At 38.3% G+C, this 24227-nt stretch overlaps 1 protein-coding gene across 2 annotated transcripts in view; it reads left to right on the forward strand.

Moving 5' to 3' along the window:
• The window catches only part of raly (RALY heterogeneous nuclear ribonucleoprotein), a 122077-nt gene that overhangs the window by 3994 nt on the left and 93856 nt on the right, over positions 1-24227 (forward strand). The window lies entirely within an intron of this gene.

Consider the following 24227-nt stretch of genomic DNA (forward strand, 5'->3'; position numbering starts at 1 on the left):
TTGTGGATGGTAGCATAATTAGTGATTTTTTCCTTTCTGGGGTTTAGCTATGTATATATATATATTTACACAGTGGAATGATCCAGTATTGTTAAGCATGTATACACCAAGTTAGAGAGAAATCATTTTTATGTCACATTTTTTTGTTAAATATTGTTCCATATTTATAGCTTCTTTTTTTTTTTTTTAGAAATGTTGTGGCAAGGATCCAAGTCATATCAAAAGATCATGAATTAGCCAAATGAATTTTATTTGTATTTCTGGTAATCAATAGTAACCGAGGTTTATTTAAAAACATTTCATTTAAAACTGTGTATTAGAAATGTTACATGTAATAATAATAATAATAATGGATTGCATTTATATAGCGCTTTTCGGGACCCCTCAAAGCGCTTTACAATACCACTATTCATTCACTCTCACATTCACACACTGGTGGAGGCAAGCTACAGTTGTAGCCACAGCTGCTCTGGGGCAGACTGACAGAGGCGAGGCTGCCATATCGCGCCATCGGCCCCTCTGGCCAACACCAGTAGGTGGTAGGTGAAGTGTCTTGCCCAAGGACACAACGACCAAGACTGTCCGAGCCAGGGCTCGAACCGGCAACCTTCCGATTACAAGACGAACACCCAACGCTTGAGCCACGATCGCCTAGATGTACATAAACCATGTTCTACATTGATATTTTTGCTCAACTTATTAGCACCAGTGGAAAAAAATCTATTAGTCTTAATTACAATTTGACTTTTTTTATTTTTTTTTATTTATTCCTCTGTTTAATTACTATAGGTCAAGCTAGCATTGTCACACTAGAGGTATATCATTTCAGTAAGGCAATAGAGTATGTTAATGCTGGTTTTGTTCACATTGACTGTGGATAAATAACAAAGTTTGCATGTTATGCCAGTTAATATAGTGGAATACTGTGGGGACGGCACTGGGTCAGGGATCAGCTCTGAACACCTTGCCGTTTGCTGTGGTGTTGAACAGGTTGATAGATGAGGTCAGGCAGGAGTCTCTGTGGACTATGATGATGGCAATTGTATGTAGTGAGAGTAGGGAGCAGGTTCCTGGAGAGCTGGAGGCATGCTCAGGAGAGAAATGTAGTTCAGTAACAGCAAGGCTGAATACTTGTGTGGAAATGAGAGAGAGGGTAGCAGTAGAGGTAGTGAGGGTGGTTGAGTTTAAATAGCTGGGGTCAACTATCAGAAGAAACATACACTGAATGAGTTAGGTGAAGAAGAGAGTGCAGGGAGGGTGGAGTGGGTGGAGACAACTCTCATGTGTGATTTGTTACAGAAGGATAGCAGCAACTTCAATGGCTGGATTCAAAATGAATGAAAAAGCATTCAATGTGAAAAGAAATACTTTCGAAATACAAGAAATTCTGGCTCTTTACAAGCAAAATATAAAGAAATGAGGGGTGGCTCAAGATGTTTGCACAGACATTCATACAGTACTGTTAAATATCTGTGGCAAGGTGTGGTTTGTGGCTCAGGAGGGGTGGAGGAGTGGGTTCAGGGTGTGGTGTCAGGGGAGGCTGACACACACCTGAGCTCCATCAGCTGATCGTGTCTCCCTTTTAAAGGATGTGATGGGACCTGAGGTGGGGTGTTTTGTGTGTGGGTGGCAGCTGGAAAGCTGCACCCGATTGATGAAAAAACCCTAAACAATAAAACGTGTAGTAACTTGCAAGCTGTGTGTGCAGGTCCTCATTCATGTCACAGTATCCTTTGGTCCATAACTAGGATGCTGGATGTGCAGTTCCCAAGTAAGAGGAAAAGAGAAGACTGCAGAGGAGGTTAATTGATATAGGGAAGGAGGACAGGCAGACACTTGGTGTAAGAGAAGAGGATGCTAGGGATAAGATGAGATGGAAGAAGATGATCTGCCTTAAGGGGACAACTGAAATGAGAAAAAGACAGTTCTCAAGCCTACACATGCATTTTTTAAGCACAAATTAATAGTACAGGATAGAAAGTTTTGCCTAGGATTGGATAAGCAGAAGAAAATGGGTGGAAGGATACAAAAGGAGCCCGTCTCAAGTGTCAAGTGTCACTCTACTGGAGAAAGTACAGTTTTCACACTTAGATTGCATTAGATTTATTTTCCGGTTCCCGGAGCTGCCTTTTGGTTGCTCAATGGCACTTGGATTTCCATTTGGATTTACTGAAAGTTCACATATTATAGCAATGGCTATGATGTCAAATCAGTCATATTTGTTTCAGGAAATGATTTGTTGTTGCTTTGTGGCTTTAAATTATTGAAATGACTATAAAAGAAAGACGTACAGAAGGGTGAATGTTCACCATTTTGTCTCTAGTTCTCTGTGGCAGTAAAGCTGTGGGGTAAGTTCAGTTTTTTGGTCGAGCAGGCTACTTTTTTCTAGTGCAGGTGTCACTCCAGATGTTTTTCTCAGAACTGGATCCTATAACATAAATGTGAAACGTAAAACCTGCTCTCCTTTGTTTCTTGTTACCTTCCTGTCCTCTTTGGTAATGATGGTAATTTCCATGTAGAGATGGCAGCACATACACCAAGGTGCAGATATGTTTAAATCTAGAATCAAGGCAAGACTGAATCAAAAGTACACCAGTTTTGTTGATTGGAGTGTACACAAAACAGAATAATTTTTTGACACCTACACATTTTTCTTAATTGACCTTTTTAATGTGTTCTCAAAAACTCCTTTTGCTCTTAAAAACGATGAAGCTTTTTGTTTTGTTGTTGCAGTAATTCAGTGGATTCTGGTTTTTCCGAGAGCCATTATAGCTGCTTGCAGCTGTTTGATGACACATGAGAGAATACAAGGACTGAAGCCATCAACGTCTGTTAAGGTTCAAAAATTGAGGAAGGAGAGTACAAACCACTCATGGTCCAGAAGCTCTTGGTCAAACAATGATTTTAATGACTACACACGTGTGGGAAGACACTCTGTACGCAGACAGCAAGTAGTCTTCAACTTACTCAAAGCATACACAGATTTTTATACTGTCAGGGCTTAAATTTAATGACGCCCCTTTAACGTCACAGATACATTTTATACATAGATCAGATCAACACCACAAGGACTTTTCACACAGAACATCATCTTCTATTTTCATGGCCGATTCCTCCGGTCAACCTTTCAGTTCCTCTTTCTTGCCGAGAAGACAAGGACGGTTCCTCTTTTACCGAGACACTTTCGCCGTTACAATCCAGACATGACTAACCTCTCTCCTCTAAATAAATCTAACTCATGTGTGTGTGTGTCACGACCTCACTCAGCCTCTATGTCACCTCTCGCACTTCTGAACTTTTTACCAGACCAGAGGCTCACTGAGACTATATGTATGTCTTCTACTAAATAAATGTTTTAATCAAGAACCCCTACTAAAAGCTTAATACAAGAATATGAACATATAAAAGATATTAAAATGAACTGTTGTGTAAGCATGTACTGCAATTCCTTCTATGTTCTAGTTTTCCCTCAGCATGGATCATCTAGACACTCTCACTAGGTGAAGCTTTAGACCATTAATGAACCTGAACATCAACTCAAATAAGCACAGATATGCAATATGTATAAAATAGTTATAACTGCACCTGGAATACAAAGTTAATTTAATACCTGTATGCATAAAACCTTAAAGCCTTCTTAAAGCTATCTGTTACATTGTTAAAGCAATGATCATACTGCAGATTATATTATTAATGCAATGGTAATAATGATGATTATTTAACAATAGCAGTAAAATAATTTCCCTGCTCCACACGTCTGCGATTGTAAAGACTGTCAGTGCTTCCCTCAAGCCTCAGCAGCTTATATTAATGCATGAAAGGGCTGGGAGTCAGAATGAGAGATGCCATTTGGATGAAAAAATGTTTCAAGAAGTGCAATATTAAAAACAGAGTTTAAAGTGGCAGCTAAAATTGGCAGGTGGACGATGTATGAATACAAAAAAAAAAGTGAAGCTGGCATTAAGGAAAAAACAAGTCAAAGGAGAGAAAAATCAAATAATGCGCAGGAGAGTGGAAACGATATGTGACAAAGTGGAACATGTGGTTAGATTGAAAATATGTAATTTGTCAAGTTAATGAGTTCTTAAAGTGAGGAAAACATAGATGTTTTTTTGCGAGCGCCTTGATATGCTGGATGGTTTAGGGACAATTTGGATTCATTAGCTTGCTCATAGACACTTTTACAAGTAATTAGCGGATGACTAGCACTATTCCCTAAACCAAAAACACCCAAAATGTAGTTCTACTAAGATCTGTTTAGTGGGAGGAAGAGAAGTAAGTTGCAAGATTGTGATCCAGGAGGCCATAGTTCAGGTCTCATTTTGGAGTTTTCACCTTTTTCCTCTTTCTCCTTCACTTATTGATTACATTTAGAAACTAAAAAAAAAATGTGGTGATGTTCAGTAAAACTTCAGTTTTGTTCTTTCACAATAGTAACACTCCATGTAGAACAATTATGCTTCCTGGGTGTGTTTATAGGTGATATCAAGGAGTGTTTTACAGGCGTTCACATGCATGGGGTAAGAGTTAAAGATCTGCCACATTAGTGCAATAAATATCACCAAAATATCAGAGTACAGTTTTTCTATCTGACAGAATGGCAGCATGTGACACCCTAGAAATGACATCATCTGCTAACAACAAACTTCCAGTGATTTTCAACTCGTTTCCCAAAAACATCACTTAAAAAAAAGAGCGCTTTTCCTAGACTTGTGCTTCGGGGAAAACTGCTTCAATGTTTACTGGATAACTAGAGCAGAAAGTGAGCAGAAAGCGGGGGGGCACGAGATGAAATACGCATGCAAACAAGCCATATTAATGTTCTTCTCTGTTGCATGACCTTGACTTCAATTAGGCTTCTTTATTAAATACATTGGCACATATTTTAACTATGCATGTGATATGATTTATCCTTTTGTTCTATGGGAGATGTTAACTCTCTTTTATAGATTGCACACAGCTGAAACACATTCAACATTAAACACATACACTGACCCACTGAAGCTTACTTAGACACATCACATGCAAACAGACACCCACTCACACAGGTCTATCCTTTTCTCCCCTGGAGACACTCACACCTGCATGCAGACCGGATGCACTCTAGCACACTTAGCCAGCGGGCAGATAATGGTAGTGTGGCACGCAAACCTTTCTTTCTCACTGTGATAAGTAAACTTGGGTAATACGATGCATTCTGTGATATTCTACTGAGAAATGTTTTTATGTCCATTAAATGAGCTAGAATATTCAGCCTGTGGGCTTTTGACCTGATTCATTAATAGCTGTCAAGCTTTATTTTGGCAAATAGATTGTCTAAATATTTATATAAATTTCCACTTTTGCTTTTTGAGTTAATTGTTAAAAATGAGATTATAATGTTGCTGTAGTGTAGTGGTAGTGGCAGCCATCCACTGTGGCGAAGCAGTAAAGAAGCAGTAAGAATGGGATTATACTTGCACAGTTTGCATGTCAGACGCTCAGATTGTGTTAGATTTCCTAGATTTTAGGTCACTTATTTTTGGTATAGTTTAAAAAACAGTTTGTAGAAACATAATCCAGTTAATTCATATGTCTAACACAGCTATCAATCATGATAATACTCCTGTGAAAGGGGGCTGTTCTGAAAACTCTGATGCGCTTCGCTGCAAGTTTGTTGTCAGCTACTCAGAAAAAAAATATGTTGTGCCCGAAACGACCGTGTTCACAAATTCCTGTTTTATAATGCGATTGTTTTTCCTTTGTTTGTTTGTGTCTCTTGTGTTTGATTTTCTGACAATGGAGCTCATGAATATGCCTGTATGGTACACTGACTGGTGATGTTCTTGGCTGGCTGGTTGTTTACTGAATAGTCAACTGAGAGACTGCTTTCTCTCCTCTGTTTGCCATCTTTGTAATCATCTTCCTTTTCTCTCGACTCTCTGGCTTTGCCAAAACTTTCAGTTTTAATGCCATTAATGCTCTGTAGCTTTGCTCTATGTACAGATACTGTGTGTGTGTGTGTGTGTGTGTGTGTGTGTGTGTGCGTGCGTGCGCGCGCCGTCAGGAGTCAAGAGGAGTCCTGACATTTAAGAACTCAGCCACCTTCGTGACTCAGCAGAAACAGGTGGAGAGCTTTCTTCCTCCTCCTTCTCCTCCTCTCCATCATCTGCTTATTTCCTCTTTTATCTCTCATCCCCTTTCAGTGTCTCTTCTCACTCTGTGTACTCTTCTCCATCTGTACTGTCTCATTTGTCACATATTTCACCAGTTTTCTTTAAGTTGAACACTTCTGATAAGTGCAAATCCTAAATTTTGATGTTCTGACTCTATGAATTCTCCTCATCCAGTGGGAATGGTCTTGGTAGTTTTTAGTTTGCATGTGAGTGTAAGGGCTGAATGACACATTGACTGCGAACAGGCCATTGTTCCACCAACAGAACTGCTTAGTGAAAAGCAAGATTTATATGAAAGTGATGTAAATGTCAATGGCCTCATAGTTCTATAGCCACTGCATTGTACAGTTTTCCTTTATAATGGAGAGTTAAACCAGCAAACGTGTCTACTAAAGCTATAGCTAAGTAAGTAGATGAGGTAATTTACTATAACACATAATACACAAAGTAGAATAAAAATACATATTATTTTACAATGCAAGACTTAAGTACAGCATTTAGACTAAATCAACTGAGTGGTTGATGAGACAGAGACTGAAATGTTAGCATGGTTGCCAAGTAGCCTGTTAACAACAACAATAACAAAATCTAACTTTAGCATTATAACATCTTGATCATTTATAACATTTACTGCTGTAAACATTTTAGCTGTGGGACATAGTACACGATGACTATGCGAGTTGTCTCATTTTGTTTTCCTTCACTGAACATAAAGTACAATAATTATAGTAGCACACACTCATTGTCAGCTGATTTAGGTTTGCCTGAACTCACATTTATTTCCTTATTGAGCTTTTAATTAATAAACTACCATATAGCTTTTTTTTAAAAAATTAACCATTAAATATTTACTTGCCACAAAAGCACAAAAATGGAAATACATTGCGCTTTTTTTCTATATCAGGAAAGATATACACATACAACATTTACTCTCTGACTCTTATGTGATGCTGGATGTAGAGAGGAATGACTAGGACAAACGCTGTGTAGTTTAACTTGTAAAGTGAAATGGAAAACAAGCTTGAACTAGAGCTGTCCAGTGAAGCAGATGATGGGAAAAGGAAAACAAAGAAGAGTGACAAGAGAAAAGGAGGGACAAAAAAGAAAATGATTACATTCAAAAAAGAGAGAGAAGATGTGGGAAATGGAAGGAAAGACGAGACAAAGGCAGAGCAAAGGAGAGTAGGAGAGATCAAAAGAGATACTAAGAAGAGAAAAAAAAACAAAGAATGTAGTGGAAGGTAGATAAAAACTTGATAAAAGGCATAGAAAAGGAGGAGGAAAGAGTAAGCCTAATACTGAGTATGAGAACGCTCTGTGTACTTTCTGTGTATGTACGTCTAATGACTGATAAAGTGAGGCTGGTGTTGAATTATAGATGCATTTGAGATCAAATTTTTATGAAAATGTTACTAAGCCATTCAAAGATTAGCCAAACAACCTAAAACATGACCTGAAAGATAAGAGGGGTGAGGCAAGATAAAAAGGAGAGGTGGAAGAAATAATTGATAGTGGTAAAATAAAGAGATCGAGACGTATGGAGGCGATAACAGAAATGCTTTAGCTGAGAACAAAAACAGATGAACAAAACAAAAAATCCAAACACTTCTTTACTTTACTCTGGGTTGCACAAGTTTGCAGCTTTCTGCAGTCTGATGATTCTTAATGGGAACCTGGCATTAGGAGTATATCTCGCAGACACAGTTGCATTTCAATAGCATGAGAAAGAAAGATGGGCGAGCCAAGAAAGACTTGGAAGTGTTGTTAACGAGTCTGTTAAAAAGCATGTGTCAGAAGAAACACTGATTGGTTCAGGCTCATTTCCCAGTAGCTGTGGAACTGTAGCGGAGGACACAAATGCTCAGCTTCATTTCTTTCTGTGTTTTGACCTTATACAGTTAAACTGATAAGCAGCTAATTATTATGACCCTTGTCCAACACCCTGACTCCCAGCGCAGGCAGAATCCTTGGATAAATGGGGAATTTTGTGTGTATTTACGTGTGTATAGTCTAATTACACTCCCCAGGCATTATAGGTTATTTGCATTAATAACATCACTGTTGCTAATTTCCATTTAACAGACTCATTATCTGTTTAGCATGGTCTCTTTTATTGTTTCAAACTAATTTGCTGAAAACACTGCTGTTCCAAACAAAGCACTAACAATGAACACGGTGACAGTGAAATATACAGTATGTTATATTTCAACAAAAATATGTGAAGTAATAAAATATGCGGTCTCACCAAAACAAGATCATCTAATGTGCTTCCCCGTGTCTTCCTTTTCCAGTTTGCCGGCTGGTGTTAAAATAAAAATTACATTTAGCAATGGAACATGGATTTATACAAAATATAATATAGTTACCATCTAGCCTCAGGAAACAGTTTGGGCATGCTAGAAGGAAAAAACCTGTGCTTTCCGTTGATGTTTTACTCTATTACTCAGACACATACAATTTTAACGTTAATTTTCTTCTAATTTATAGAGTGCAGAGAGCAGAGCAGAATGCTCTATGCTTCTGCTGCTACCTAATGTGCTGTGTACATTAAGTCGTGGCGGACATCCAATCAAACATTCATTTGCATGGAGCAAGTACAGTGTGAACTGAAGAGGATCAAGTGGAGAAGCCTTGGGGGAAGCTGGAGGACATGGGAGCTGTTGGAGGAGATATGGTTATTGATGATGATAACCTAATAAAATATTCCAGCGCACAAGCCTTTTCACAAGTTCATGAAAACACTTTTTCCAGTTGTTTCCACCAGTGGGGCTCTTCCACTCATAGTGCTCCACCAATGGAAAGTTTCCACCTACAGTGAGGATATTCTACCAGTGAAACTCTACCGGTAGCAGGAATTTCCAAAACCAGGGCAAATGCAGGATCCCAAATTAAATCAGCCAATTCCAGCCAATGTCAATCTAAATCAGTTTAACATACAGCAGCATCACATGGATCTGCAAAGGCAAATTAGTAAAATCCAAGTCAGGGTATTTGGTGGCTTTTCAATCCAAACAGCTTCTATTTGTTTGTTTAATATTGTGGGTGTCCTGGTAGTGACTAGTCATGGCGTAATTCATGTTAATTGTGTTTATATTTTTGTTATGCTAACCTATCCTGCAAATGTCTTTTTATCTACCAGTGTAAAATAATGTTATTCCACTCACAGGATCCTCTAGTCTGTGGGCTCAACCATGTTAGCTGGGAGTCTGGTTGAAAATGCCTCAGACCAGTTTATCCTGTGAACACATGAACCTGATTAATGGTGATTTAAGGGAGATCTGGCTCATTATATCGCCACTCTCAATTTCCCCAATTCCATTTAGTTTATTTCTTTCATTTCTCCACCTCTGGACTGTATGTTATAAAATAATCTAAAGAATATTTTGTTGGTTTGAGGACATTTCATTATAGTAAGGTTTGTCCCAGTGTTTGGTTCTAGTGAACAGTTTCTGTAGGGTAGTCTTTCTCTGTCTGTGATCATCATTACAAATGTGATGTGGATAGTTTGGTGTATTATAGACATCATTAGTACAGTTGTAGCCGCTAATTAAATAAAAACACACAAACTAGAAGAGAGACTCATTTAAATAATCCTAACTTGGTGATTTAACGAGCTGCCCATTCTAAAGGTTTTATCAAACCACTTTTTAAATGTCATTTTTGTCATAGTTCAGAAAGGCAGCATCATGTTTTGTTTTTTTAATGAGTATTTCTAAGTTAGTACTTGTTACTTGTGAGGGTAAGAATATTGTGCAGAGAATTATACTATTGTTAGCCTGTGCACTAAGTGACACCAGCCACCAACAGGCCTCACACCCACACAGTTTGACTGACAGCTGCTCCCTGCAAAATGGGGAGAAGCAATACAGAGGAAAAATGGATTTCTAGATATTTCTTTGACCTTTAGTTCATGCTAACTAACTAAGAGATTGTTAATGATGATAATTATCAGCCAGCTTCATCATTTGTATTTTTTTTCAGTGGCTGTCTGCACTTCTTTGCTTGGCTGCTTTAGAGATGCATCTTGTTCCATAAAGTATTGCCCTGTCATTCCCAGCAGCTCAGCTGCTGCCAACTGCTTTGGCTCCCATTTCCTCCATCCATCATTCAGTCATCCATCCTAAAACCTCGTCCTCTCATCCAGCCACCAACCACAGTCTATAGAAACCAATAGAGTTTATGTGCGTCTATCAGGTTAGTCACACTGATGTGAGTGTCTGTGCATTATTTATCCATGTCTGCCTGAAACATTTAGTCCAACTGCAATAACACTAACGATATATCAGATTTTACTGTGTCACTTTATCCTGAAAAGAAAGACTGTTGGCACTATTACTGGTACAAACCCAGCTGGAGGTTTTCTGAATGTAACTTTTCTGTTGCAATTTAAAACAAATATAACACTAATATACTTGGGGAATGTCCCATTTGAACACGATAAAAGCTAAAGAAGTAATGTGTTATTAACATGCTTGGTTCATAATTTAGCAATGGCTAGAGGAACCACTCGTAATTTATTCTCCTGTGTGGGGAGATAATTGATTCCGATGAAATTGACTGCTGCACCACGTAGAGATAATTTGATCGAAAGTGCACTCTTTTATTTTGTGTGTTTGGTTAAATAATTCACAACATCAAACATCATCTGCATCACTTAATCATTGTTAATGGAAAAAGAGATCATTTGTTTTGCGCATAAACTCTCATCAGCACATTCAGTATGTAACAGCAGTCGGGTGGCTGGCAATGTTGTGCAAGTTCACAATTTGCAAGAATTTGCTCAAAGCTCATGCCGTAAAGATTAAAGTCAACTAGCTCACCATTGTCATTCATAATTCAGAGATCAGTACTGAGTTCACAGTCCCAAAATTGAGCTGGTTCACTTTAATGTTCGCATATTCCTTCTATATGACCTGCTCTGTGCCAGCACAGCCTGGAATGATTGAGATTACTACTGTGGAGTCACAGATTCATGTTTTTTTATCACTTAAACAATGATGTTTTTAATGAAGTAGGACAAATCAAAATGGACCTACAAGTTGTCTGTTGTCTTAACTTTTGCTAATGATTTTTTTGTATGTTACAAGACCCAGCAAACACAATTTGCATTACAATGTGAGTTTTTTTCATGTCAGAAGTCTTCAATTATGCATGTATGTTCATATGACCCCTAGCTAACATTTCTCAAGTGCTAATGGTATGAAAGCAGTTATCTATTCTCCTGTTTAAGAAGCCGATTACTCAGTATAACAAAATTTGTCACTGGCCTTATAAGTGCATTAAATACTGACATATATAACATGTAATAACTGGTGTAAATGTCTATTTTAGATTAATTTTATTTATTAAATATGAAGACATTTTTGCATTCAAACGTCAAACTGGCATGATTTTTTTAAACCACTTAGGTAGTTTAGTTGCCTCTGAGCCTGCTGTGAGGAGAATAAATGTTTTTCACGAAATTAGACAAATACCCCAGGGGTATGATGATACTACATTCCTCAGATAATAAATTAACTGAAGAAGTATAACGTTTTAAAAAGATTGCCCTTCCAATCCCCATGGTGGAAATTTGCTGGTCAGCAAAACTTATGAGTAGTTCCCCCCTCTCTCTAAATATATATTTTCTCTGTGAAGGAATGAGTTATCCTTTTCCCCGAGGAGGCTGAGTGGACCACCATCCACCACAGGTTTTTTATTAGCAGCTTTGATGGATACAGTGAGGAGGCAGTAAAGTAGGAAAGAGTGCAAAGATAGAGGTGGAGTTTTTGTAGTTAACTGCAAACTTCCATCTCACAGTGATGTCCCACAATCTTATTAAGTCTTAATAAATAGTCATTTATTAAGATGTGTGTGCTTAATGGGCAAAATTAATGAATGAATCGCTGAATTTGCTGAAACTGTCTATTTTAGGAGTGATTGGGGAACTCGGTATATGGCACGAATTCTCATCAAAAAAGGATAAAGGCAATTATGCTTACTCTCTTTGGAGGGGGTTTCCAGTAAGCAACGCACTTCCATTATGGAACAGCATTACTTACTACACTTCTTTATGGGTTCATTCTTCAGAGCCTTCCTGTCTGGAAAATACCATTGCCTGTTAAAACCAACACCACCAGTTTGTTTTCCCATGGCCTTCCAGTTCCCACAAAATACCAGCGTACCCGAACTGCTTACACATTTTTAATTTGTATTCTTAGTATTACTTCACTGACTATACAATCAGCTTTATTTATTTACTGCATTAGTTATTGTGTAATGGTTATTAGTCAGACAACAGCGAGTCTTAAGATTATTTTGTTTTCAATAATTCTGACTGCCAAAATATTAAATTTAATCAGCTGTGTTTCTGGGTAAGAACTGCAGGGATGTGCCAACTATTCTCTCCCCTCTGTTTCCGCATTATCTTCAAACAGATGCCATCTCCCTGCAGTCTGTCTCCATGCTCCACTTGCCTCTGTACATTTATGAAGCAGATTCATAAAGCTCTGGAACAAGTGCAAGATTTTTTGCTTCAGCTGAAATACTTTCAACTCTGGTAAATTTGCAAATATTGTGACTTTCCATGCTTCTAATAAAATTAGTTTGACATCTGTCTGACCACGCAATGTGACCAAATAAGTCAAAATAAATTCCTTCACACTTCCTGACCAGTGCTCACTGAAATAAACTCCCCAGTCTAAATTCATCAAAGCTTTCCATCTATTTAACAGTATGCAGTACAAAATTTAGAAGACATTCTAGCTGTCTTAAAATATACTGTAAGTGATAGTATGTTGAAGGTTTGACCTTACTTTAATTATTCTCTTCTACTTTTCTTAATCAAAGACCATAAAAAGTGAACATAATCCGAATCCAGAAATAGAAAGGGCGTTGGGAAGAATGTTTCCGGAAAGTGCTCTTCATTCAGACCGAATCCTTTGTCCGTTTGCTCTGTCAGTTTGAATTAAAGAGTTTTAAAAAGTCCTGCAATTAAACCCAAATATTTTTGCCTTGGTTTCCAATATCCTCACTTTCAGTGAAGGAACAAATGAATGAATGCAGCAAAAATGTAATGAAATCATGAGAAATGAAATTATTTCGATTTTATATTACCACCACATAAAAAAATAAAAGGGTAAATAAAGGGAAGAAGGAACAGAAGGGAAAAAGAAACAATGGGGAAAATGATCTTGTGTCAAATTCAATTTGGAAAGTGAAGGAATGAAAACTGGGCAGCAGTTCCAGAATGTCGATAATTATAGAATTAGTATTATGATCCAGGTGTTTCCCTCCTTTAACAAATGTATAGTAAACTAATAAATGCATACATTTCAAATTATTTGAATCTAGTACATAAAATGTTAAAAAAGTTAAGGTTCCATTAAAAAAAAAGAAAATAAGAAGATAAAATAGAAAATAAAATAAGAAGTAAAATAAGGACTTATTTTACCTCTAAGATAGATGGCTTGATCACAGCAGAACAAGAACAAGTCCTAAACAACAGATTCATTCAGGCAGGAGGCTATCACACCTTTAGGCTGTGCAGAGGTGCCCCAGAGGCAGTCCAAAACCCAGTAGAATGAACAGGATGTAAGATGCAAGCAGGCACAGTGTACTCTAACTGGGATAATGGGCCTAGTGTAAGATTAAATGACCCCAAGTCCCAATGGGAGACAAGCTCGAAAGTGGTTGAGAGCAGCAGGACTAAGATCCTGGGGGAGTTTAAATTCCAGACAGACGAGCAGCTGCTGGGTAACCAACCAGACATCGTGGTGGTTGACAAAGAGCAGAAGGCAGCGGTTGTGGCAGTCCCAGATGATGGTAATATCATAAGGAAGGATGATGACGAAAACTGAGAAGTACCAGGGGCTAAAGAAACTATTGGAGCAGATGTGTAGGGTGAAGTGTAAAGTGGTCCCAGTAATAATAACAGCATAAGGGGTTGTAACCCCTAAATTGAGAGATTCCAGACACAAAAAAGGAGTTCTCTGTCCTGACGAGTACAGTTGTAAGAACAGCTAGCATACTGGATAGAACCTTTATAGAGTCCATATCTCCATTTTGGACGTGTTTGGGGGTTTTATTGTTTTAATGGGCAGCTGGGGCTGAGGTGATAAGCAAGTTGTGAAAACTGAATCTTAAATAGTTTGATACCTAGCTCCTCCATTCCATAAGTCGAAATGTCCTTGGGTAAGATACTGAACCAGAGATTGCCCCAGTGCATCTGTGAGTGTGGACACGATGTGTAAAAAGCTCCTAAAGACACCATGAATGTGTATGAATGGCTAAATCTTCAGTAACAGAAGAAAATGCTATATAAATACAAGTTCATTTACCATTGTTTAACATAGTACATGATGAGATTTAAAATTAACATAAAAGTGCTTAAAATGGGTTTCTGTGTAATACGAGAGGGGTTTAAATACTTTTAAATGTGTAACACATTTTGTTAGAAGCATACTGAGGTCTTAAAATTTGGGCTGAAAGGCAGCAGCTCATGTCCATTGACTCCTACTAAAGACTAATTTAGAGGTGGGTGCTAGGCAATCTCAGCCTATGACGCATCCCACTGCACACTCTGGCAACAAATAAAAAGGGAATGCATTCGCTTATAATCACCTGCTAAGTCTAGAGAGGTTTTTAATGTTTTATTCATCGATGAGTCATAAAATTGATACTGTTTAAAATAAAACGCTGAGGTTAGTCTAGGTACCTGAGCTACGTATACATGTGGGTGAACTGTAGTCTATGTGTGCGAGCCTCAAGTACACAGGCCAAAGAATACATTTAGTTTATCTCTGGATACTACATGCTTAGGACATGTGAACGTGCACATTTCATCAACTGGGGAAAGCAGGGAGCATACATGAATACAGGATAGTTTGAACTTTGAGATCATCAAATATAAAGCACCAAGCTTTTAATTTGAATCTTGTCTGCACTGGATTTTGGCTGCCATGATTTATGTATTCACTGTTACCCACACAAAGACTTTACTTGGGCAAGCTGCCCAGGTATATTGGTGGATGCCGGAGGATATTTTGCGATTTTTTTTTTGTCATCTGTTCGAGACAGCATGATCAATTTGCTCTTGGACAGTCGTTTTGAAGAAAGGAAACAAGGAAAGTAAGAATTAGTCGTCTAAATGAGTTTGCTTAGTTTAGCTGCACCAGCAGGTGTTTTCTTGCAGGTGTGTGCATGCCTCTGATGTGTGCACTTGCATATCTGTGTGCTGTGCTGTGCCATGCCTCAAGTGCTGAATTATAGTTCAATCTGGTTCTGCAGCCTCCTGCATTGAAAAGGGCCTCACAAATCATAGACTACATCCACACACGCACACACACATGGGGAGGATGGTAATGTAGGACCAGGATTTATGTGGCACCATTTATGTACAATAATGTGAATCAAGCTCAGACTCTTGTTTTGCCTATTTTCAACAAAGAACTTCAGACTCAAATAGAGGGGCTAAATGGGTTTTCTGATCTGTGCAGCTGATGATGATTTGCATTTTCTAAATTTGTGTGTTACAGTCAGGAGTGCTGTGGACATGCCACTACCACTGTTAGCGTATCACAGGGTGGAGTTTGCTCATTCATTTCATTGTGCTCACAGTGTTGGTTTACTTTGTAACACAACACAACAACATGTGGCAAAGCACATGTCAATCTAAAATGTTGCACATTTCTGTTTATGGTAATTGAATGAGTGCATTCTTGTTCTGTTTCTGGTCTTAACCTTACATCAGTGTTAACATATATCCAAATCTATCTAATACTTTGGTAGATAAAGTAGACTATTTCTGTAATGACAATGTATAATCAATATATGCTGTCAAAGTCTTACTCCCTAATTGAAATGCCTCTTTTTTTGTATTGTTGATATCAGGTTGAAATTTAACCTGAAAGTATTCTTTTTAATGTAATAACTTTTATCCAGGGTCCCATCATAAAAATCAGACTGACTGAAGAAACTTAGCAGCACAGTGGTACAAAGAATATTAAGGGTTGTTAATTTTTGGAGCTTCACATGCCGTTATAAAAACGTGTAATACTGTGTAACAGAACTTCTATGGCACCTATAGTGGACACTTTACTGAATTACCATTTGCTGAATGACCATTTCCTTGAAATGGTCATTCAGCAAAGTAAATGACCATTTCCTTTAACTGCATTCGTTCAGATTTACGATGTTTCTCACTGGAAAAGGGAGGTCTGACTTTATTGGCCCCTAACCAGTCGCTAATGATGAATCCTTCATGTCATTTTCAGTTGACAAAGACTCAATGAGAGTGGTTGCTTGGAGCATTTAACATAATATTGTTCACTCTGATCGAAGAAGTATGCAAATCAAGACTTTCAGAAAGCCAACTTATCAGCATGCGGAGGTGTTTCTGTCTTATATTTAACCCCATTTTCAGGATACTTTGTAAGTTATTAAATTGTAAGCATAGCTGGGCATCAGTGTAAAAATATCTCTGTATTTTTAATCCTGAATGCTCTGATTGGTTTTTACAGCCAGAAGATGCTGCTGTCATATTCATAACACCCACCCCATTTGGATGTTATTCTTTTGACAGAAGAGTGGATATAAACCTTGAAGGAAATTATGTGCAACACACTATTTACCTTTATATCTTGGGTTACACTGAACATTGAAGCCTCTAGAGGCCTTTAGGAGGGATTTAGAATTTGAGTCTTGTATGCTTAGAGCCAGTGAAATAAAATGTTTCATGCTGAATGAAATTTGTCTTCAGTGTAATGTGTCAGTTTGAGCGTGGAGCAGTATGAATGTAAATTTGGTTCAAAGGATCAAACAACATGTATAAAAGATTTCAAATGCTAAGGCCATGGGGATGCTGTGTGTTTAATGTGCAAAATGAGTTTGAAATGCATGAGCTTGTGTAAATTTGTACATTTGTAAATTGCTCAAATACAGCTTGACACGTCCTTTTTATGCTGTTCTGTGTGTGGAACTTTCTATACTTGGGAAAATGAGCTCATTTTTCATGCTGAGCATGGTATGTGCAACTTAAGTTGCAGTACCAGCAGGGGGAGATAATATATATTTATATATTTAATATATGTAAAGCCAAGAAATCACTAGTGACCAAGGAAGGTATGAAGTGGATTGCAGGGTTCTTCTATGCCAGAAACGATTTAGCTAGGTGGCTAATATGTATTTACATGGAAATGTGTTAGTAATGTCTGTTTAAACACTTTCCTATGATTATTTTTAAGTTGGCTTGTAATTAAATTATCTCTGTCTGTCTGCTGGTACTGCGATTTACTGCGACTTAGTGTAACTTCTGCATGCGTGTACATTTCATGAATTAGAGCGTGACATGGACACAATGGACTGGTGTGTCTGATACATGCTTTGCCTTGATACTGGGTAGGTATGACTTTTAACAGTGAATCTGTATCATTGTTGTTTAACCCCAAAATGGAAAATAATTTTTATTTTAGAAACATGAACTATTTTATTTTAACATCCACAGTTTTGTATAATTTTAATGATTTAGACATAACATTACAACCTATTGATTAGAGTAGCCATATCTGTCTTCATGCTTCAGAATTTTGCATCATTTTTCTGTCCTGGTGTAGACACAATTGTTCAGGTCTGAAAGTCAACCTGTGTGCTGTACAGCTACAGCGATTGCAACCACCGGGACTCTTTTTTTTTTTAACCAGAAGAGCCTTTAGTACTGAAGAAGAATGTTTATCCCCTCTCCTAACAAAGTAAGATTGTGTTTAATATAACCAGATATGAAACCTCAATCCTTGTTGTGACATTTCAGTTTAAGCCTGTGTGGTACACACGGCAGCACAAAGAAAAGGCGATGCTCTTTGATTAAAACTGTGACATTCTGGGAGGAAAACTGAAGACAAGGCTGTCAAAATTAAAAACGAGCGAACATACAAAGGGCGCTCTTCCTTTAACTTTAAAGCACTTATTGCATGAATAGTTAATATGGCATCAACACAATCCCTTCATTATATACACACAAGACCAAAACTGCCTTTTAATGAAGAAAGTTCCACAAATTGTTACATTAGCTTTGTTGTGAATGTTACTTTTTGGTGGGGCTAAGAAATCACCCAGACACTGCTTTAAGGAAAGGAAACAATATTCTTTACTTGTCTCAGTGTCAGCTAATCCAATAAGACTAAAACCAACAGTGTGATTATTTCAGCACTGCATTGTCTGTTGCACTCAGCTCCAAGGCCTCTCTGAACTAGTGATTAGAAAATGACATCAACTGAGTGAATGATTGCGTGAAGCTAATGATTGGATATGATGTTAACGTAGCAGAAAGTAAACTGTGGAGTCATTCCACGTATTTATTCCAGCTAAATTTCCATATTAAAATGTAGGCCTTTGTAAAATGAAAAATCACAGACTTTAATAGGAATGGATCAGCCTCACAACACTACCAGATCCCTCTGCTACATCTCACTTTGCAGCACTTCACAAGTACTTGGCTGTGCTGAGAAGTTGAACTACGGCACCAATACTGAGTTTGAGAAGCAATTAATATATAACATATAAACGCCTAAATTGTCAACTTGTTTTTGCACCTTATCTTAAATCCTTTATTTACTTATAAATGCTTATCTGTTAAAATAATCACATCACTGTACAGTCGATTGCTGAGGTCTTCAAATATTTACTGACTCTGCCTGAAGGGCAAATCCACAAATCCAAAGCAAGAAATTAAATTATACACATGAACACAAAACTGCACTTCCTGTGTTGCACTGTTGGCATCTAGTTCTGAAACTCATTAACAAGATTCGATTAGAACGAGAAAAAGGTCAAAACAGGGAACAGACGGTCCTGATGTTTTGAATGTGACACAAATCATGTCAAATGTTGTTCTGAAGAATTTGAATTAACAGGCTTTGTCACTCAGAAATAGAGATTGATGTGAAAACAAAGGGTACAGTTCTGCGAGAGCGAATGAGAAGGTGAGTGTGCCTGTGTGATTATACTAATGAATGACAGCTACTTGTCAATTTCAGAGTGGCACATCTTCTTTGGTCATACTGAGAGTTTTGTTTTGGAAACAAAAATATGGTAAATGGTAAATGGCCTGTATTTTATATAGCGCTTTACTAGTCCCTAAGGACCCCAAAGCGCTTTACATATCCAGTCATCCACCCATTCACACACACATTCACACACTGATGATGGCAAGCTACATTGTAGCCACAGCCACCCTGGGGCGCACTGACAGAGGCGAGGCTGCCGGACACTGGCGCCACCGGGCCCTCTGACCACCACCAGTAGGCAACGGGTGAAGTGTCTTGCCCAAGGACACAACGACCGAGACTGTCCAAGCCGGGGCTCGAACCTGCAACCTTCCGATTACAAGGCGAACTCCCAACTCTTGAGCCACGATCGCCCCAAAAATAGGCAATCGAGGGCTTTGGATTTATTAGTTGTACTCCAATAGATATATTATTTTCTATACTTAGTTGCTAAATGTATCAATCTTGTTTCTGACATAAAATGCCTCATAACAATTTGTGTAATTTACAGATAAAAATTTAAATGCCTACACTGAATGTTTTTGTCGGGGCAAGCCGTGTGAATTATTAAAGGACCCAAAATGCAGGTGGTTTCTGAGGTGAGCGAGCTTTTATTGTGACGATGATGTACAACACAAAAAAAAGGGTGGCGAGAAACAGAACGGAAAACACTCTGAACTGGGAAAACTAAAACTTAAACAACAAAACTAGAACACGAATGAGAGTACCTTGCAGGGAGAATGTCCAGGAAGATGGAGGAAAATACACAGAATGACGGGAGGAATAACACAGACAAACCAGCAACTACTACGACAGAAGACACGACTTAAATACACTCAGAGAAACACAGGGAGATTACACACAGGTGGGGGACACAGCTGGGAGTGATTAACGTGAGGAGACCAGGGAGGCAAACTGAAAACACTCACAGGTCGTGTCCAAATTCATGGGCTGCATCCTCCTGAGGACCCGGTCTACGTGGGCCGGGTCCTCAGAAGGTCGGGTAGGCCGGAAGTAAACGGCCGCGAAATTGGACGGTCTAGCCTTCTGATTAGCGTCACCGCTGTCTCAGTGGAGTTTAATAAACTCGGTCGTCTGCTCCTTGCTATCTAAAATATAACAGGACACTGGCGTAAATTCTCGACTGTCTCAAACTTCTGTTTAATCAGTTTTCTGTTTGACGTTTAGTCAGCTGTGTAAAAACCAAGGAGGAGGGGGATTAATAAAGTTTTATTTTATCTAATCTTATCTAATAACTTTAATCTCAGCCAAACCGATTTACTCACGAACAAACAAAACACTGAAAAAAGCCCAACAATAAAATTTTTAGGTTGTCTAAGTGACTTATATATTACGTTTAACCCGAGCAGCGAAAGTCCGCGGTGATGTGAAAATGATGTGCCGGGAGTTGTGCTGTTCTCGGCCGCATCAGTAACCCTCGAGCTCCCGGCTAGCTATCGAGCTGGTGGGTAGCAGACGCCTTCGAAAACGTCGACGCACTTTTGCAAATATGCGATATCTTGATAAACCGAGCAGATATTTGATGTTTACACAACTACTTCCTCGCCTGAAAATATTTTAAAAGTTTATTTTGTGACCCAGAAAGATTAGTATGAGTAATTTTAAAACTTAGTAGCGGCCGCCATTGTTGGAAACTGGAATTTGGCTGGGCCGCGCTATGAATTCTGGGATATGGTAGGCCACGAAGGACACACCCGACCCATCCTTAAAATTCGGGGAAAAGGAGGACGCATTTGTCGGCTACATTCGGAGGAGTCTACGAATTTGGACAGCCTTCGGCGCGTCGCTGTGACGTAATCGGTCTACAAATGCGGCCTCAGGAGGATGCAGCCCATGAATTTGGACACGACCACATAAGACGCAGACCTTCACAATAAAACAGGAAACACATACACGTAATGACACAACACACAGACTTAACACAGACAGGGGGACACACAACATAGGAACATGAAATGGGAAAAAAGGAGACAGAAACCCATAATAATAATAATAAACTTAACCATAAACACTGAGCCACAGACTCCGAACCATGACAGTTTTATTACGATGCGTTTCCACTTTTGGTCTCACTAGCAAAAATACCTTTCTCAGTCATCCAGGTCATGGTAATCTAAGGAGCTTGGAAGGAAAAGCGACTGGACAAAAGAAGACCAGTCGCTTTTCTTTCCAAGCTCCTTAGATTACCCTTAACAGAGCGTTGGCCAAGAAACTTAAAGCTTCAATAGACATAAATCTAAATTGAGGGAGGGAGGGGTGCAGACTGAGGCAGACCTTCTCCTTTAGCTCTCTCCTCTCAGTTCTAAGCTTCTTGTGCGACCCAGTACTTGTGTTTCAGACTCAAAGAAATTTTCTTCTTTGATTATTGTTGTTCAAGGTTTTAGTTTTCTTTAGTTCTCAGTGATCTTCGTTCTCCCTCCCTTAGTGTTTATCTCAGCCTGTGTTTAGTCTCTGTGTGTTCTCTGGGCTGTTCCTGTGTTCCTCGTTTCTTGTTGAGTCAGCCTTGTCTCTGTGTTCGTTCATCTCCTGTGTCTCCCCAGTCAGTCGTGTCTCCCTTCAAGTCCACGTCTCCATGCCTATCTCCTGTTTCCCATTTTATTTTGATCGTTCTTTGTCCTGTGACCAGTGTATTCAGTTTTGCTTCCTCCCTGGCAAATTATGTTACGTTATTTGGCCATGAGTAAGTTTGCTAAGAATGATGGAGCTAATAGAAGCAGTCAACAGGAAAAAAAAATGAATAGAGCTGTTTTAACAGCATCCTCTTTCATCTGCGAGCAAATGCACCCTCCTCAGACTGAGCCCAAATGCTTGTTGATGGAGCTGCAGAAGCTGGTGATAGCATAGCATACTCAGCCGGATGGTGGACACGTTCATGCTCATGTAAGTTAGTCGTGTTTGAGTACTTTGCTGGCACTATACGTGTGCACAAGTGGCACACCGCTTTGGCTACATACTTAGGTTTATCTCTTTCATCCCAACTTTATATTTTTTTAGCGCTGTCAGCCTTAACGCGCTGTCATCACGACTAACGTGATTAACAATTAACCCATCTGGAGCACAGACAGAGTCAAAAGTTTGTTCATTCTGTGCTCCAGATGGGGTGAGCGCGTTAAAATTTTTAATCATGATTACCACGTTATCGCTGACAGCCCTAATATTTTTGGGAAATTAGTTCGTCCATGTTTGGACTTCTGTGTCGTAAATGCGCAAATCAGTCCGTGCATGCTTATATTTCTCCGCCCATCAAAAAGTCTGCGCATGCAAGAATGTATCGCCCATCGTCGATTATTGGACTGACGATTCTCGGTTGGAAAATTTACATATCCCCCAACCTTAGTATATGAACAAATATTGTTTATGTTACAATAACATAATATTGTTTTGTCAAGTTTGACTTCATGAATGGTAGACCTCTGCTTTACCTTGTAAAACCTTACCTGCAACTGCACCACCATCTCTTACTCCCCACTGTGAAATTTCTCGCCAGACATCAGGTGTGAATAAGCGTTGCTACTCTTCTGCAACTGGCTAGATTTTCTGAAACTTTTGAAAACAAAACCCAGAGGACATGCAGCAGACTATGTCTCTCTCAGATGACATGAATTAAAAAGAAATTAATAAAACAGAAACAAACAGACAAAAAAAGGCTGATTGTTGTCTTCAAAAAATGTTGGCTACCCTAGTTTTGAGCAGACCTGAACAGTTTCCATTGTAAAATATTTGAAAGGTACAACTGGGACTTGCTCTAAAATAATTTGTATGATCGACCTGAAATTTCAAATTACTTGGCCTTATCTAAAAAGTTTTTCTTTATAGTTTCAATACCGAGTTGGCAGCAAATGGTAACAAGTTAGCAAGTAGCTTAAATGTGTTGTTACACATGGCTCTTTGAGTACTTGGTAAGATAAGAAAGTCACTAGATAAATACTACTGTATCTCTTATTTATGCTCCTTTTCCTAGTGTACTAGTGGTAAATGTCTAGTGGTACATCTAGGGTAAGACAAGCTAAGAAATAAATGCATCTTCAGATTTCATCAACAGAAGGACTGTAATCTGAGATCTCAGTTATATTTATTATTATTTTGGTTTTCAGCAGTAGAAGTAAAACTTTTATGAAACTTTCTTTTGCTTTTTTAATGTTTCTCTTCTTTCTTCTGTCCAGCTTATAATTTGTTTGTGTGTATGTTGTGTAAGTCCTGAGCACATTTCAATCATCGTGTGTTTTAGAGATAATGAATTATTTAAGATACCACTCGACAGGGTAGCTAGGCAGGGGCTAGAGAAATTTTCTTAGGGTGGCAAGAGGGTGGCAAAGAAATCAAATGGGGTGGCAAAATCAAGGCCTTTTTTATTCAAACACATATGCAGGGTTACATATGGTTAAAATGATTCAAATGCAGTAAGTATACACGTTTTTCATGTAAATATAGTCTATAACTTAATTATTGTCTATAACCCACATAATTAAACACTTTAGTTGCATAAAACATGTGACTTTTGATGTTATGTACTGTATAATCTGTATAATAAATAAATATGTAGCCCAATAAGTATAAAATCCAGAACGCTACACAACATGGGGCGGTTGATTTACAAACACAAGTCTAACTTAAGTTTCACACTTTTTTTGTTAGTAAAAAATCAAATTGTTACATGTTTAAATTACACAAAATGTCAGAAATCTGCACTGTCATTAACACAAATTTAAACCAAATTTTTCATGATTTGTTGGATTAACCCTCTGAGGTCCGAAATACAACCGGCTATTTTTGACTCCTTTTGAGTTTACGTTTGTATTTCACCCTCAAATTGTTTCAATTTATTTTTTTCCCATTGCCTTGTTTGCCATCATTCTTTTCAGCTTAACCTCACGTGTCTGAATTAAGTTGTTTTTTCACTAACATACTGCATTAGTATTACTGAGCTGAAATCACACAAAGAACTTTGTGTCCTAGAACAAAGAACTTAAAATCCTAGTAGTAGTTTTTATTTTACTGTAAAGAAAAACACAGACGTGTTGAGTAAATTATT

Source organism: Aulonocara sp. 'chitande type north' Nkhata Bay, linkage group LG5 (assembly GCF_057382095.1).
Source record: "Aulonocara sp. 'chitande type north' Nkhata Bay isolate Kocher_YH1m ecotype deep benthic linkage group LG5, A_spYH_male_GT1.1, whole genome shotgun sequence".
In the NCBI taxonomy this organism is placed as follows: Eukaryota; Metazoa; Chordata; class Actinopteri; order Cichliformes; family Cichlidae; genus Aulonocara; species Aulonocara sp. 'chitande type north' Nkhata Bay.